This window comes from Danio rerio, chromosome 1, assembly GCF_052040795.2.
Source record: "Danio rerio strain M-AB ecotype USA chromosome 1, GRCz13ab, whole genome shotgun sequence".
In the NCBI taxonomy this organism is placed as follows: Eukaryota; Metazoa; Chordata; class Actinopteri; order Cypriniformes; family Danionidae; genus Danio; species Danio rerio.
The window spans coordinates 20,447,062-20,462,097 of NC_141021.1; the positions used below are offsets into that span (position 1 = coordinate 20,447,062).

Genomic DNA, 15,036 nt, shown 5'->3' on the forward strand with positions numbered 1-15,036 from the left:
GTTCTCTTTGAGTTTGTTTCAGTGGTTAGCAACAACACCTCACCAAAGCAAAATTTTGGGGGAGTTCGTTTTGGTTCCCAAAACATTTTAGAGCTACCGTAGGTCCATTGAGATCCATGGGTGTATTCTGGAATAAGGCATGGGACGATAACCGGTTTCAAGGTTTACCACGGTTTGGAAAAGTCAAGGTTTTAAAACCACCAACATGTTCTGTTATAGCGTTCCTAAGGTATATGTAAGGTATATTTTAATGCATTTTTTAAATGTGTTTTAAAGATATCTGTGTTTTGGAAACTAATGAAGGCAGCAAAAGTTAATGATTTATTCTAACTATTTAGCCTGACATGTTTATGGTCCAAAATATTATAAATGTTTCCTAAAATAAAATGTATTGTGTTCAATGTGAAAAAAAAGATTTTTGTTTTACCCAGACATTTAAAACTAACTGATTTCAGAGTGGTAATCACAATACAGTGATATCGTAAAACAATGTATTTTTATCCAGGGTTATCAAACCTATACCAGCCCATGCCTATCTGAAACTCTGGCTTTTTTGACGTGCAATATCTTCCCTGATTCGTTTCTCAATCTGGGGGGGGTCAGGCATTAGAACAACATCCAAAACAACACTAGCCACATGAATACACTGAGAATGGAGTAAAACAGCTGATACAGATATATCCGCACCTGTAAGATTGCTCGCAGGAAGATTATAAAGACACAGAGGGAGTCACACACCAAAAGAGAATCCCCCCTCATAACACCGCATCTTTTCTATGAGAGTGCAGAGTATACAGCAAACATTATTTTGTCAGAAATGTATGCTAAAGGTGTTCAATAAATTATAGGTTGTGACTTTCTCTCAGTAGCTTTTAGTGAAGACACGTTAATCCAATGTTTATTCCTATCGTTTCATTAATTCATTGTCCTTCAGCTTAATGCCTTACTTATTAGGGGTCGCCACAGCAGAATGAACCACCAACTATTCCAGCATATGTTTTACACAGAAGATGCTCTTTCAGCTGCAACCCAGTTTTGGGAAACACTCATACACTCTCTCATTCACACACACACTCATACACTACAGCCAATTTTGTTTACTCAATGCACCTATACTGCATGTCTGTGGGGGAAACAGGAGCACCCGGAGGAAACTCACACAAATATGGGGAGAACATGCAAACTCCACACGGAAATGTCAACTGACCCAGCCGAGACTCGAATCAGTGACCATCTTGCTGTGACACGACAGTGCTATCCACAAAGCCATCATGCCGCCCTTATCCTTATCTTATTCAATTCAATTGTTCATGTGCAGATCTGTCATTTTTTTTCCCAGCATCAAAATCCCTCCAGCTTCAACACCACCTCCAGAGCACACACAATCCTGATGTATTTTGCAATCATTTAAACACGGTGTTATGTAACACAGCTTTTGCTCATCTTGGAAACGATTTTCCTGGTCAAGGAATAATTGGAACGTTTTAGCATAACTCCCATAATTCAGTGCTGCAGTAAATATGAAAGTAGAAAAAGATATATAAAGATATGGCAGGAATATGAGCACTATGCTATCCGAGCTCAGCCACAGACAGTATGTGTGGCTGTCTGTCTTTGTGTGTGGTGGTTTTGGCCTCTGACCTCAAAAATGCCACATGCAAATGCATTTCTTTCTGTTGGTGTGGTTCTATTTTGATAGAGATTGGGAAAACATCAGAAGCCAGGATGACTAGGTTTCCCAACTTAACCATGCAGCACAAATTTAATAACGGCACGGCTTATGGACAAAGTGGCACTGGAAGCTACTGGAATATCAGAAAGTGGGTTTGTTTAATAAGTTGACCAGCACAGTGTGAATCAGAGTAATGCACACAGCAATCCTTTCAAATTGGACAAAGATTTCTCTATTTCAGACCTCATTGAAAACTTCAAATTATGCTTTGACAAAGATGAACATTGTAAACAAGGACAAGAAGAGAAAACCGAGACATGCACAGACCTAAATTAGAACTTTCCAATCCAAACATTTGCTGTATTTCTGCCTTTGTTTAACTTTTGTCTGTAACAAAGAGCTAATAAATAAAGCAAAGCATCAACAATTCTGCCCCATTTAGAGTGTGTGCAGTGCTTGTCAACGGAAATAATATTGAGTTGACATTGAGCATGTTGCATACTTTGGAAACAACACTGCAAAAAATACTTTTCTTACATGGATTTTTTTGTTTTATTTCTAGTCTAAATATTTAAAAAATCTAAATCAAGTAAAAAATACTTGATTTAAGAAATAAGTCAAAATTAAGTGAGTTTTTCCTTAAAACAAGCAAACTAATCTGTTAATGGGGCAAACATTTTGCATGTTTAAGGAAAAACTTATTTAATTTTGACATTCATTTATGAAAACAAGAGTATATTATGCTTGTCTAGAAAATGCCTCTTGATTGAAGAATTTTTAATTATTTGGACTAGAAACAAGACAAAAAATAGAAGTAAGAAAACATTTGTTGCAGCGAAGGAATTGACTTTTTGGTTTTACCATCATGCTTTTTAAAAATAACCGCTAAATTTGACTATCTATAATCCATAATAGTCCTAGCAGTCCCACAACATACCTTCACATCTGACACTGGAATCCCCTGTGAGAAAAGTCTAGTGGCTGGGAATGAGCTTTTTACAGTGTTTGCTATAATGTTAATGTTGATTTTGTGTGTTTACATAGATGAATATGGACATTGTGTATATGCACAGTACAGTAACGATATTATTATATTATTATGATAACATGATATATGCCTTAAGCGATTTTCGGATGATAAATAACTAAAAATGATTCAACTGGAATAACTACAGCAGTAGCCATCGACAATCTCATACGAAGCAAGAGATCACGATGATAAATAATGACGTGTGCATGTGTTGTAATGCTGTCCTAATTTTTAGAGGTAAATTTTGAAGCCCTTTCCTTTTAAAGTTGAAGGGTAAGGGGTAGGGGTACAAAAATAGAATTGAGATTGGGTCAAATGCTTTTTTAAAGCACAAAAAGTTGCAATATTATCTCATCAATTTGTCTATGTGGATTAATATTATAACTATTACTATTTTTTGCTCTAATTTCCTGTTTTAAAGCCGTAATCTAACATTTATATTGCAACACAACACCAAAACTGCACTGATAGGAATTAACAGGGAAATTAATCAAAACAGTTCAGTCTTCCAAAAAGTAATGAGTGTGTATTTATGAAAGTAGCGTATTTATATTGATGTGCCTGCATTTTACCAGCACATCAGCAAGTATTGATATCTCACAGTGTCTAAGCAACCAATTTGCAGTGATTATTAACATGTGAATGAACTCACAAACAGTCACAGATTGGCTGACACAGAAAACCCACACAAGCACTTCTAGCATCTAAAGGGAATATACTCGAGGATAAGGCTGAGCTGTAGAAAATATCTGACACTGATAATGTTTCCCACGGGCGCTCTACAGTAAGTCAGGATGATCATTTCATTACACTCCATAATTAAACAAATTGTGAAAACACACATTTTTGTAAAGGAATCTCTGTTGTTCTTTCAACATCTTATTCAAATGAAACATAAACACAAAGTAGCTTGATCGGGTAATGGAATCAGCTTGTACTGGAATGAAATATTGCTAAATGTGATGTTTTGAGCTGTGCTTCCTGTTAACCTTACAAAATTGTACTTTGCTAAACCATAGCTTCTGCCAAAAATACCAGAGCTGCTACAGTTATTCCTCCAACAATAAAACTTGTGGGAACTCGGTATTCACCACAACTGTCATCGAAAAAGCATTCTGGAGGCTTAAGCGCAGCTCCAATGAATGTAATGTTTTTCTGTACAGCTAGAAACAATAATTGCTTTAACTTCTGTATTTTGGTAGGAACTTTGGTTACCATGTGGCTGCGGGATGCCTAAAGAGTCCCAACCGATACTTTTTTGAACAATATTGTTGCTTTTGTTTTTGACTTGCTTGTATCTTCCTCATTTAGAAGTCACTTTGATTTAAATGTATGTACAGTAAATGTAACTGTGGAAATGTATTTCGTTTAATTTGTATAGCATTGTGCTTTGCTGTGGGTGCTGTCTGTGCCCCTGTCCCACATACACCACATGTCATTTGCTTGGTTATTTTAAAATGCTCCAGTCACCCACATTCTGGCCATCTAAATATAGGGTACCTACAGCTGTTCACTTTGATACCTCTGTGTGTGTGTGTCCTTGTTTATGTGGTTTACGAGGACACTAAATTGTATAATGACATGGGTATGACCTAGCTGTTCACATTAATATGGTTTATGAGGACATACCTTGTGTCCTCGTAATTCAAAGTGCATGAAAATCATACTTAACGAGGTCTTTTGACGTTCATAATTTTCTACATGTTCATGTGAGGGTTGGGTTAAGACAGGGTGTCAAAGTCAATTCCTGGAGGGCCGGAGCCCTGCAGAGTTTAGTTCTGCAGATATCATATCGCACTGAATTAGTTTGTTTGAGTGTGTTTAATTAGGATTGAAACTAAACTGTGCAGAGCTGCGGCCCTCCAGGAACTGGCTTTGACACCTGTGGGTTAAAAGGTAGGGCTAGGGTAAGGCCATATAATAAATGTTTTTACAGTATAAAATGCGTTATGCCCATGGAGAGTCTTCGCGAATCAAGTATACAAGTATGTGAGCATTTTGGGTGGATGTGTGTGTACATCCTTGTGACAATGGTAAACTTGTGGGATGGGGAATAACTCGTTCGTTAGGGTTAATACTATATTTTCTTTAAGAACACAAAGTTTGCCTCCAGCAATGCCAAAACAAAGAAGAAAAACATAATGTGAATATATGATGCAGCTTGTTAATTCTTTATATCCGTCTCAAATTTTTAATGTGTTTTTAAAATTTTTTTTTTCTGTTTGCTATGTTCAGCTAAGCCTGCTTATGAATATTAATTACATTTTGTGACATCCTTCATTCAGTAGCAGAACCTTGTTGGGTGAATGCTTTTGTACAATGATGAATATACATTTTTGTAGTTTTTAAAAGACTAATTCTATGACTATTTATTCTGACTATAATATAAAGTGGGTGGCGCAGTGGGTAGCACCGTCGCCTTACAGCAAGAAGGTCGCTGGTTTGAGCTGGATCAGTTGGCTTTTCTATGTTGAGTTTGCATGTTCTCCCCACGTTCTCCTGGGTTTCCTCTGGGTGCTCCGGTTTCCGTTACAGTCCAAAGAAATGTACTGGTAAATTGGGTAATCTAAACTGTCTGTAGTGTAGGGCTGTGGGATTTGCGGAAAATATCTAATTACGATTCTTTTTTTTTTTTTTGACAGATATCGGGATTACCATTTTGATTTGCAGTTTAATTTTGTAGTCAAACTTCAGCTCGATAATCTGTAAGCCTGGCAACAGTTCTGCGACAGCACTTTAAAAATGACCTGTTTTTGTTTGGTGTCTGTAAGTTGGCAGTTCATTTTGCTGTGGGGACCCCTGATTAGTAAAGGGACAAAGCTGCAAAGAAAATGAATGAATAAATATAAAGGGTCAGACCTCAAAATAAAACTATTATCATCATTTACTCACTTACCCTCACTTTTTTAAATCAAAAAGTACTTAGATTTTGGGTAAAGTGCTCTAAACTGCTTTATTAAACATCGTATTGTGCTGCTTTTGTTATAATGTATCTTACTAAATAGTAATAATAAATCCTAATAATAATTATTAATAAAAATTAATCTTTTTGTTTTTGCATAAATTGAAAACTCTGGAGTCTGTGGATATACCTGTAGCATAATCTATGCCTGACTTTTCACCTGCTATCTTTCAAATTAAAATAAATACAATTTTTAGATGAAGGATGACACTTAAGATGTAAAGTAAATGAGATTTAAGATATTAAATGAAAGATATTCAAAGTTAGACTTTGGGCAAATTTACCATTAAATTAATCATTCAGTTCTTCGAATAATATAAAATACTATAGAATAAAAAAAACAATTAATATTATGTGATATAATGTGATGAAGTATATGTGTATTATTGAAGGTACTGTGCTCATCATAAATGAGTACACCCCATTTTGAAAATGAATATTTTTATCAATTTCTCTGAACATAGGTACATTTTTAGGTGCATTTAAACAAAACAGATTTATTAAACAGATATATGCAATAAAATAGTTTTTGTCACTAAAATAGAAAGATAATACATGCAAATTCATGCAAAATATTGGGAAAATATATATATTTTTTATAATTTTTCCTAACATGTACAAATTTTAGACTGTTATCATAAGTTATTTTGTTAGCTTTGTTAGCTTCAGATTTGGCTGCAGTACTGAATCTAATGTATATGCACAATATTGCAAACATCCTAAAAAAAATACCTCATTAGTGATTTGTGTGGGATGTGCTCGTATATGCTGAGCGCTGTGTATGTATGTATGTATGTATGTATGTATGTATGTATGTAATTCGCCACACTTGTAAAGTGATGGAAAAGTTTAAAATAAGCACCTGGAAAGTGCTTGAAAAGTGCTAAAATTTGAGTTTGGACAAAGTGTACGAACCCTGTAAATCAGGGGTGTCCAAAGTCGGTCCTGGAGGGCCGGTGTCCTGCATAGATTAGTTCCAACTTCCTCCAACACACCTGCCTGGAAGTCTAGTATAGCTAGAAAGAGCTTGATTAGCTGGTTCAGGTGTGTTTAATTGGGGATTGAGGATTAAGATTGGGCACCACTGCTGTAAACGGAAGCTCACATAAAAATGATGATACTGGCACACAATTGTTTTCCCCCATAAATTCTGATAAGGGTAAGACCCCATTGAGCAAATGGACAGGAGAGCATTTTTAAATCCGCTTTTGGCCACATGCATTATCCGTTGTTCTTTTACAGCTTTTAATTTTCCCCGAGTAGTGGCAGGAGAGAGTGCTTTTTAATCCTGCGCGTGTCTTTGTCTGGACGGATGAGCTGGAGTTGTCTATTTCAAACAGCCCTAGTCAGTTGGCCTATTTTCAGATGTATTTTAAGACAGTGTGTCCTGTGAGACATCATCCCCTGTCTGTTTCTGCCTCTGTGAGAGCAGCCCTGCTTTCTGCTGCTGAGGCTGTTGCTTAGGTGATTGTAAGCAGGAATAGAGCCTGCATGATGCTATTTTTGTTTGGGTTTTGTGTTGGTCCTTGTTGATGGTGTCATGAGGCCAATTCTCCAGCACAGTTTACTTAAGACCCGGATATACTTACAGAGTATTTTGTTTAGGGGTCAAAGGAAGTTTGAGAAACCCAAGTGATGATATACTGCTAGTGAACATCCCAACATCAACCACTCCTGAGAGCAGCATTTAGAAGATAATTTGCATTTGTGTTTCTTCTGAATATAAAACTAAAATTACAGCTATGAGATAACTGTGGATCATTGAATAGTTTGCAAAACAATTCCTATTTTTTCATCTTCGGGTGGTTGCAGATTTGAAAAATTAGTAGCTATTGACATCCATAGCAGGAGAAATTAAACCAAGGTGAGTTGATGGTTTCCAGTATTCATACAACATTTTTTTTTGTTTCCCCTTCAAAATATATACTTTGCATAAAACATTATAAATGTACTCTGCACAATATAAATAAAACTGATTTAACGAATTTCAGCAAACAAACAACCCTTAATGTGTTTATTCCTTTATTAAGATATTCATATTAATGTTTACTTTCACCGTTTCATTTAGGGAAACTCCTGAGGTAAATAAGTGATATCTCTGAACTTTAATAATAAATCTAAATAAAATGCTGCGCTTCCCACCTTCAGTCGCAATGACTTCTGGGACTTCCAGAGCCAGTTCGGTGCTCAAGTCTGCATCAGTGCGTCCTCGATATCAAGATCACATTCGGGAAGTTTCACGCGTCCTCCGTACTTGCGGTCCTGAGTATTGGAACTAAACTTAGGCAGCTGATGATGACGTTACACGAGAACACAAGGACGCAAGACCGCTGAAGAACGCATATTGAGAAACAGCCATAGACAAGATAATCTGCTGCTGTTGAAACTGAGCATCAGAATGGGGAGGAAAGGTGATTCAAGTGACTTTGAACATGGCATGGTGATCTACTGGGATTTTCACACGCAACAATCTTTAAGGTATACAGAGAATAGTTTAAAGAAGAGAAAATATCCAGTGAGCAGCAGTTCTATGGATTCAAATGTCTTGTTGATGACAGAGGTCAGAGGAGAATGGCCAGACTGGTTTGAGCTGATAGAAAGGCAAAAGTAACTCAAATAACCACTCGTTACAACTGAGGTATGCAGAAGAGCATCTCTGAACACACAACATGTCGATCCTTGAGGCAGATGGGCAACAGCAGCAAAACAACCACACCGGTTGCCACTCCTGTCAGCTAAGAACAAGAAACTGAGGCTACAATTCACAAAGGCTCACCAAACTTGGACAATAGAAGACTGGAAAAACGTTGCCTGGTCTGATGAGTCTCGATTTCTGCTGCGACATTCGAATGGTAGGATCAGAATTTGGCACCAACAGCATGAAAGCATGGATCCATCCTGCTTTGTATCAATGGTTGAGGCCGGTGGTGGTGGTGTAATAGTGTGTGAGATATTTTCTTGGCACACTTTGGGTCCATTACTACCAATTGAGCATCGTGTCAACGCCACAGCCTACCTAAGTATTGTTGCTGACTATGTCCATCCCTTTATGACTACATTGTACCCATCTTTTGATGGCTACTTCCAGCAGGATAACGCCTTATGTCATAAAGCGTGAATCATCTCAGACTGGTTTCTTGAACATGACAATGAGTTCACTGTACTCAAATGACCTCCTCTGTCACCAGAACTCAATCCAATAGAGCTCCTTTGGGATGTGGTGGAACAGGAGAAGCACATCATGGATGTGCAGCCTACAAATCTGCAGCAACTGCGTGATGCTATAATGTCAATTTAGACTGAAATCTCTGAGGAATATTTCCAGTACTTGTTGAATATATGTCACGAAGGATTAAGGCAGTTCTGAAGACAAAATGTGGTCCAACCCAATACTAGTATGGTGTACCTAATAAAGTGGCTGGTGATTGTATATTACTAATACTATAATGTTTATAGAATTTTCACAATTATACAAACATAACAAGAAAAAAAATAAAGAAAAAAAACAGACAAAAATACTCAAAAATGGATCAGACAATGGGATAAAAATATTGCTGATTTTCCAGACAGTTATACAACTACACCATCCCTTCTTCAGTTTAATATTTAGAGTACAACCCTGAACCCCCAGTGCTGGGAAGCACCCACACACTCCTATTTACACACTACAGCCAATTTAGATTCACCCATTCACGTATACAGCATGTCACTGAACTGTAGGGGAAATCAGAGCACCTGCAGGAAACCCACGCAAACTCAACACAGAATTTCCTCCTGACCCAGCCAGGACTGGAACCAGCGACCTTCTCACTGTGAAGCAAAAGTGCTGACCATTGAACCACCCCTCCCAGTCAAAGCAAACTTTTCTATAGAGTTAGATTCTGTAAATGTAGAAAAAAGCTCAAAATTAACTTTGTTTTGACCCGCTTTTGTTCTAAATGATGTCACAGCAGTTCATTCTCAGATTTCTCCTGTATCAGGTGTCATTGTTTGAGTAAAGCAGCAAGAGCAGTGTTACTATGAATTTATTTGTGTACCATAATGACATTATTGACAGGAATGTGATTAACCTAATCTTTTTCATTTTTTGTGATGTAGCTTTTGGTTATCAACCTAACAACTTAGTCTTTTTGTTTACCATGAAGCAGTTTTGTTTCACAAGAGGATGATATCATGCTACATTTTAGGAAGTGAAGAAGAAGGGAACAGGATTCAGGGAAGTGAACAGGATAAATTTTTTTTTTTAGTTTCTTAGTTCTCCAACAGAGTCTTCTCTAGTACGCTGGTTAAAGCACCTTTTCACATTTTCATTGTCAATCTTAGCCAATCGTAATGGTTTTGTTTTTGGTTCAATTTTGAATGTCCACAACCTGCGCTGAGCCTCAGGGATCAGAGAGAGTTCATAACACCCTATGTTATAAAGCGCAAATAATTTCAGACTGGTTTCTTGAACATGACAATGAGTTCACTGTACTCAAATGACCCCCACAGTCACCAGATCTCAATCCAATAGAGCACCTTTAGGATGTAGTGGAACGGGAGATTCGCATCATGGATGTGCAGCCAACAAAACTGCAGCAACTGCGGGATGCTATCATGTCAATATGGAACGAAATCTCTGAGGAATATTTCCAGTACCTTGTCACGAAGGATTAAGGCAGTTCTGAAGGCAAAAGGGGGCCCAACCTGGTACTAGTAAGGTGTACCTAATAAAGTGGCCAGAGAGTGTATTTTACTTCACCTTAACATGTAGTTTTATTTACTGTTAATTGTTTAGGAAATTAATTAGAAATATCTCCCCTCTCTCTCTCTCTCTCTCTCTCTCTCTCTCTCAAAAAAAAAAAAAAATTCAGTTTTGCAGTGGCAGCTTGCAAAGTGAAAAACACTGGATACATTCATAGGAGACCGCTTGGTTATGTATTATATCATAATTCACTTTAGCACAACATATGTTAGTTTGGTACTCAAGGATTTATATCAGTGAACTTTACATTTACTGGAACAAGACTTTGCAATATGTGTGTGACAAAACAAAAGCCAGCACGATTTCAGCAAAAACTGCTGGTAAGTGAGATATCCTCCTAGCGAACTCAGATTGCTTTGAGTCAGCTAATGGGACGCTCGCTTGAGCAAAGGACTGTTTTGCTGGCTCTGGTATGGCATCTCAGCCATTATGGTGAACTGTAGCCTCTTACGCAACTACCCTGTAGGAGAGCTGCTCCTGCGGGTCTGTTGACTGGACTGTCACCAGCAGGTGTGTGTATGTGTGTTTGTGAGCGTCAAGGTAACGGAACTGCCTGTCTGCCACCAGAAGCTTTTTTGGTTCTTCCTAAAATGTTCCCATCAATCAGCCCTCTTTCTCTATTGCTATCCCTCTGTCTCATTTGCAGGACTATAAGGCCTTCACAGTTTGAGTTTTTTTTTCTTTACAATTTGTATTAACTTTAAAAATGACTTCTTTTTGAGACATTCATTTTTAATGTTTAATTGATGATATATTATTTATAACATAAACATTGTTTCCCCATCTGTTAGCATAACATTTTCCATGCTAAAACTTACTGACAGCCAAAGAAAACAGGTGACAGGTGAACTTTTACATTTTCCTGAGAACTACTGATGGTTTCGAACAAGTCATTCAAATGAGCTCAGTGGTGCAGTCTATGGATGTGCTCATGTGTCAAAGCTAAAATTAATTTATATTACTTTTTAGCATCAAATTACAGAATCAAAATGGCATTAATTATGGAAAATTTTTGTCCTAGGCCTATTTGCATTATTATGGTGTTGTCTATGCCTATACCTAAACGTGCAACTAGTACAGTTTTGGTTCAAAATCTAAATAAGGCACACAAACACATTCATTCATTCATTTTCTTTTCAGCTTAGTCCCTTTATTAATCTAGGGTCACCACAGCAGAGTAAATCGCCAACTTATCCAGCATATGTTTTACACAGCGGATGCTCTTCCAGCTGCAACCCATCACTGGGAAACATCCATACACGCTTATCTACACACACTACAGACAATTTAGCTTACCCAATTCCCCTGTACCGCATGTCTTTGGACTTGTGGGGGAAACCGGAGCACCCAAAGAAAACCCACACGAACATGGGGAAAACATGCAAACTGCACACAGAAATGCCAACTGACCCAGCTGAGGCTTAAACCAGAGACCTTCTTGCAGTGAGGCGATCATGCTACCCCTCACACAAACACAACATAATATCATTTATATGTGCTTGCCTCATCATATTAACTAGCAAGAAATATTGGCAATTGACACACAAAATGGCAAATCAAATGCTGTCAATAAAAAGTAACTCTACAGTGAGTGGAGTGAATAAACAAAAAGAAAAGTTGAAAAGTAAGTTATACATTGATCTGTCTTAAAACTTGAATCAACATAATAATTAGAATTTGGCTTTACAGGATTTATTTCTTCAGCTGTTTAAAATAAATTGTTAACTTGTCCTGCTTTCCATCTGTAAGATGATCTTTTGAGCCTGTATTTTCTTTTCATTTTCATCCACAAAGGTTTTTTTTTATGTTTTTTCCACAAGTACCAGTTATTTTTTATTATTTAAAGAATTGCACTGACTAAACAGTGGTATGGGTCTCATTTCATTAAGTATACAATAATACAGCCTTCTATTATAACATTATTCATCAGCTTGTAAGTAAAGTCCTTTGTAAAGGGGTAAAGTAACACAAAATAGAGTCTTTCAATATAGTCTTTAAAAATTCCCAAAGAGGATTCCAAATTTGCCAGAAATCATTAGATCTTTTGACATAAGTCGTTTTTTCTAAGGGTAAGAAAATGGCAATAGAAAATAAATCTGATTCAACCACATATTTACCAAATGAATGTTTTTGTTTCCAACAGCTAGAAGACAAAAATTTATATAAAGTGAGAAAATAAAGAAATAAAACCATTAGAAAGCCACAATTTGTGGATTTTAAATAACAAAGCACAACAAGTGTAAAAAAAAAACAAAGCTGTCAGCCCTGTTACCATCAACAGTGTTACGTTTCTGAATGCATAATTATAGCCAAACCTAGAGAGGTTGGATAATGAAATTGAAACAATAATTGAAACAATTCATTAGTATGGTGTAGGGCCTCCTTTTGCAGCCAACACAGCATTAGTTCATCTTGGGAATAACAGGTACAAGTCCTGCACAGTAGCCAGATATATTTTGAGTCATTGTTCATGCAAAATTGTGGTCATGTCATGCTGGTGGAGAACACATTTCCTGAATTGCTCCTCCAGAACACCCCAAAGTGGCTCACTAATATTTAGACCTGGTGACTGTGCAGGCCATGGGAGATGTTTAACTTCACTTCCATGTTCATCAAACCACTCTGTCACCAGTCCTGCTGTGTGTATTGTTGTATTATCATCCTGATACACGGCACCACCTTCAATGTGTGAACCATTGGGTGCACATGGTCCTTCGATAGCCCTTGCAGTGACGCACCCATCTTGCACATGTATTGGGCAAGTGGTGACGGGTAGAGTGTGTGGCAAGTCTTTATGGCAGCTGCTCCTGCCATGCAGAGATTTTACCCATGCTGAGTACATGTGGCAGCTTTAGAGTCTTTTAGTGTCTTAATTAGGTTGCTCAGTCTGACTTTCCATGTATAGTCATCTATAATGTATTCACTACATAGGAAGTGACCGAATACATGATTTTGGACACAGCATGTGTTTTGACTATTACAATAACCCATACTGTATTTCAGTGTTGGCAACATTAGCCCTTAGCACCATTACCAACAGCTGCAAAACTAAACCCATAGTCGATTTAGAGAACACGTGTCAGAAGACATTTCACATCTACAATGAAACTTTGCATTTTATTAATGAACATATCTCTGAAATAAGCAAAATCACAAATGGATTTGTTATGCGAAATATAAATTCTAACTCCCCCCAATTCTTATGTAACAGCCTATTTGCAATGCAAAACAATCTGGGCTGAAATGTGCAGCATAAACTGTAAAGCGCAGCATGAAATGATTGTAAACTGTTCGCAGGGTCTGCATTCTTCAGCAGTGTGTCTAGAGCAACATGTGCGACACTCAGTCAGGGACAGCACTGCTGGTATTTAGGAATAATAGCTCTATCTGGGTTTCTCCTTATTACTTTAATAGGCCAAATTTCTGATTACCCATAAGTGTCATGCATCATTTTATATGAGATGATGAAGATTAAAATAAATGTGGTTCCTTGTGAGTTGATTCGTTTAAAGTCATTGTCATCATAATGGATCATTTTGATTTACTGTTAATCAGTTGACTTTACTTAAAAAAAGAGAATAAACCTGTTATAAATGAAAATCAACTTGTTATAAATGAAATCAACTTTTCAGGCTACAAGTTTACTCACTTGTTTTACACAAATTAACTAACCGCTATATTTGTTATGAATGAGATGTGAGGATTGATGGTGCATATGTTTATTAGATAATGGGTAATTCCAAAAGAAAGGGTTAATTTAGTTTGTTGTCTATTTTAAAAGTCAATTATTTAAAAGGATAAGTTACCTGAAAATAAAAATTGACTCCCTTTCAAGTGGTTCCAAATCTTTATCAGTTTTATTTTTCTGTTTGAAAGATGGTTTGAAGAATTTTAAAAACCGGTACATTTATAGTAGTGCTAAAACATCATATTGAAATCAGTGGCTAACATTCTTCAAAATATCTTTTTTTGTAAAGATTGAAACTCAAACATGTTTAAAACAAAAAGAAAAGTAAAGGATTATACAATGTGTATTTTCTGTGTAAATTGTTCATTTAAAAATCTGTTTTTATCATGCTTTTAAACATAGAGCTTTTGTCACAAGTCAAAGAACGCAGTACTCAAAATGCCCTCTAGGGGTGTTAAACGCGGTCTTCCACTCATCCCCGGGTCTTATGCGAACCAAATGATAAGCATTGCGGAGATCTAATTTTGTGAAAAAGTTCGCCCCCTGCTGGCGCTCGAAGGCTGAAGACATCAACGGCAAAGGATACGTATTCTTAACCGTGATGCTGTTCAGCCCTCGACAGTCAATGCACGGACGAAGAGAACCATCCTTCTTTTTCACAAAAAAAAAATCCCGCCCCCGCCGGTGAAGAAGACGGGCGGATGATCTTGGCTGCTAGAGAATCAGAAATATATTTCTCCATAGCCTCCCTCTCTGGAACAGACAGCGAATATAACTTGCCCTTAGGCGGAGACGTACCTGGCAATAAGTCTATAGCACAGTCATAGGGACGGTGAGGAGGTAGAGAAGCAGCCCGAGACTTACTGAACACTCTCTTCAGGTCGTGGTACTCACGAGGCACGTTTGACAGATCCACCTGCTCCTCCTGAAACACAGAACA

The 15,036-nt window shown here is 37.3% G+C and overlaps 1 protein-coding gene and 1 long non-coding RNA gene across 3 annotated transcripts in view; one reads left to right on the forward strand and one right to left on the reverse strand.

Annotated features, from left to right (window-relative positions):
- Positions 1-15,036, forward strand: part of limch1a (LIM and calponin homology domains 1a) — a 120,688-nt gene that overhangs the window by 26,436 nt on the left and 79,216 nt on the right.
- Positions 5,228-10,487, reverse strand: LOC147846792 (uncharacterized). The gene is made up of 3 exons (XR_015476512.1): positions 7,919-10,487; positions 6,747-7,617; positions 5,228-6,699 (listed from the first exon to the last, which is right to left on the reverse strand). It is a non-coding gene; the product is annotated as an uncharacterized LOC147846792 (long non-coding RNA).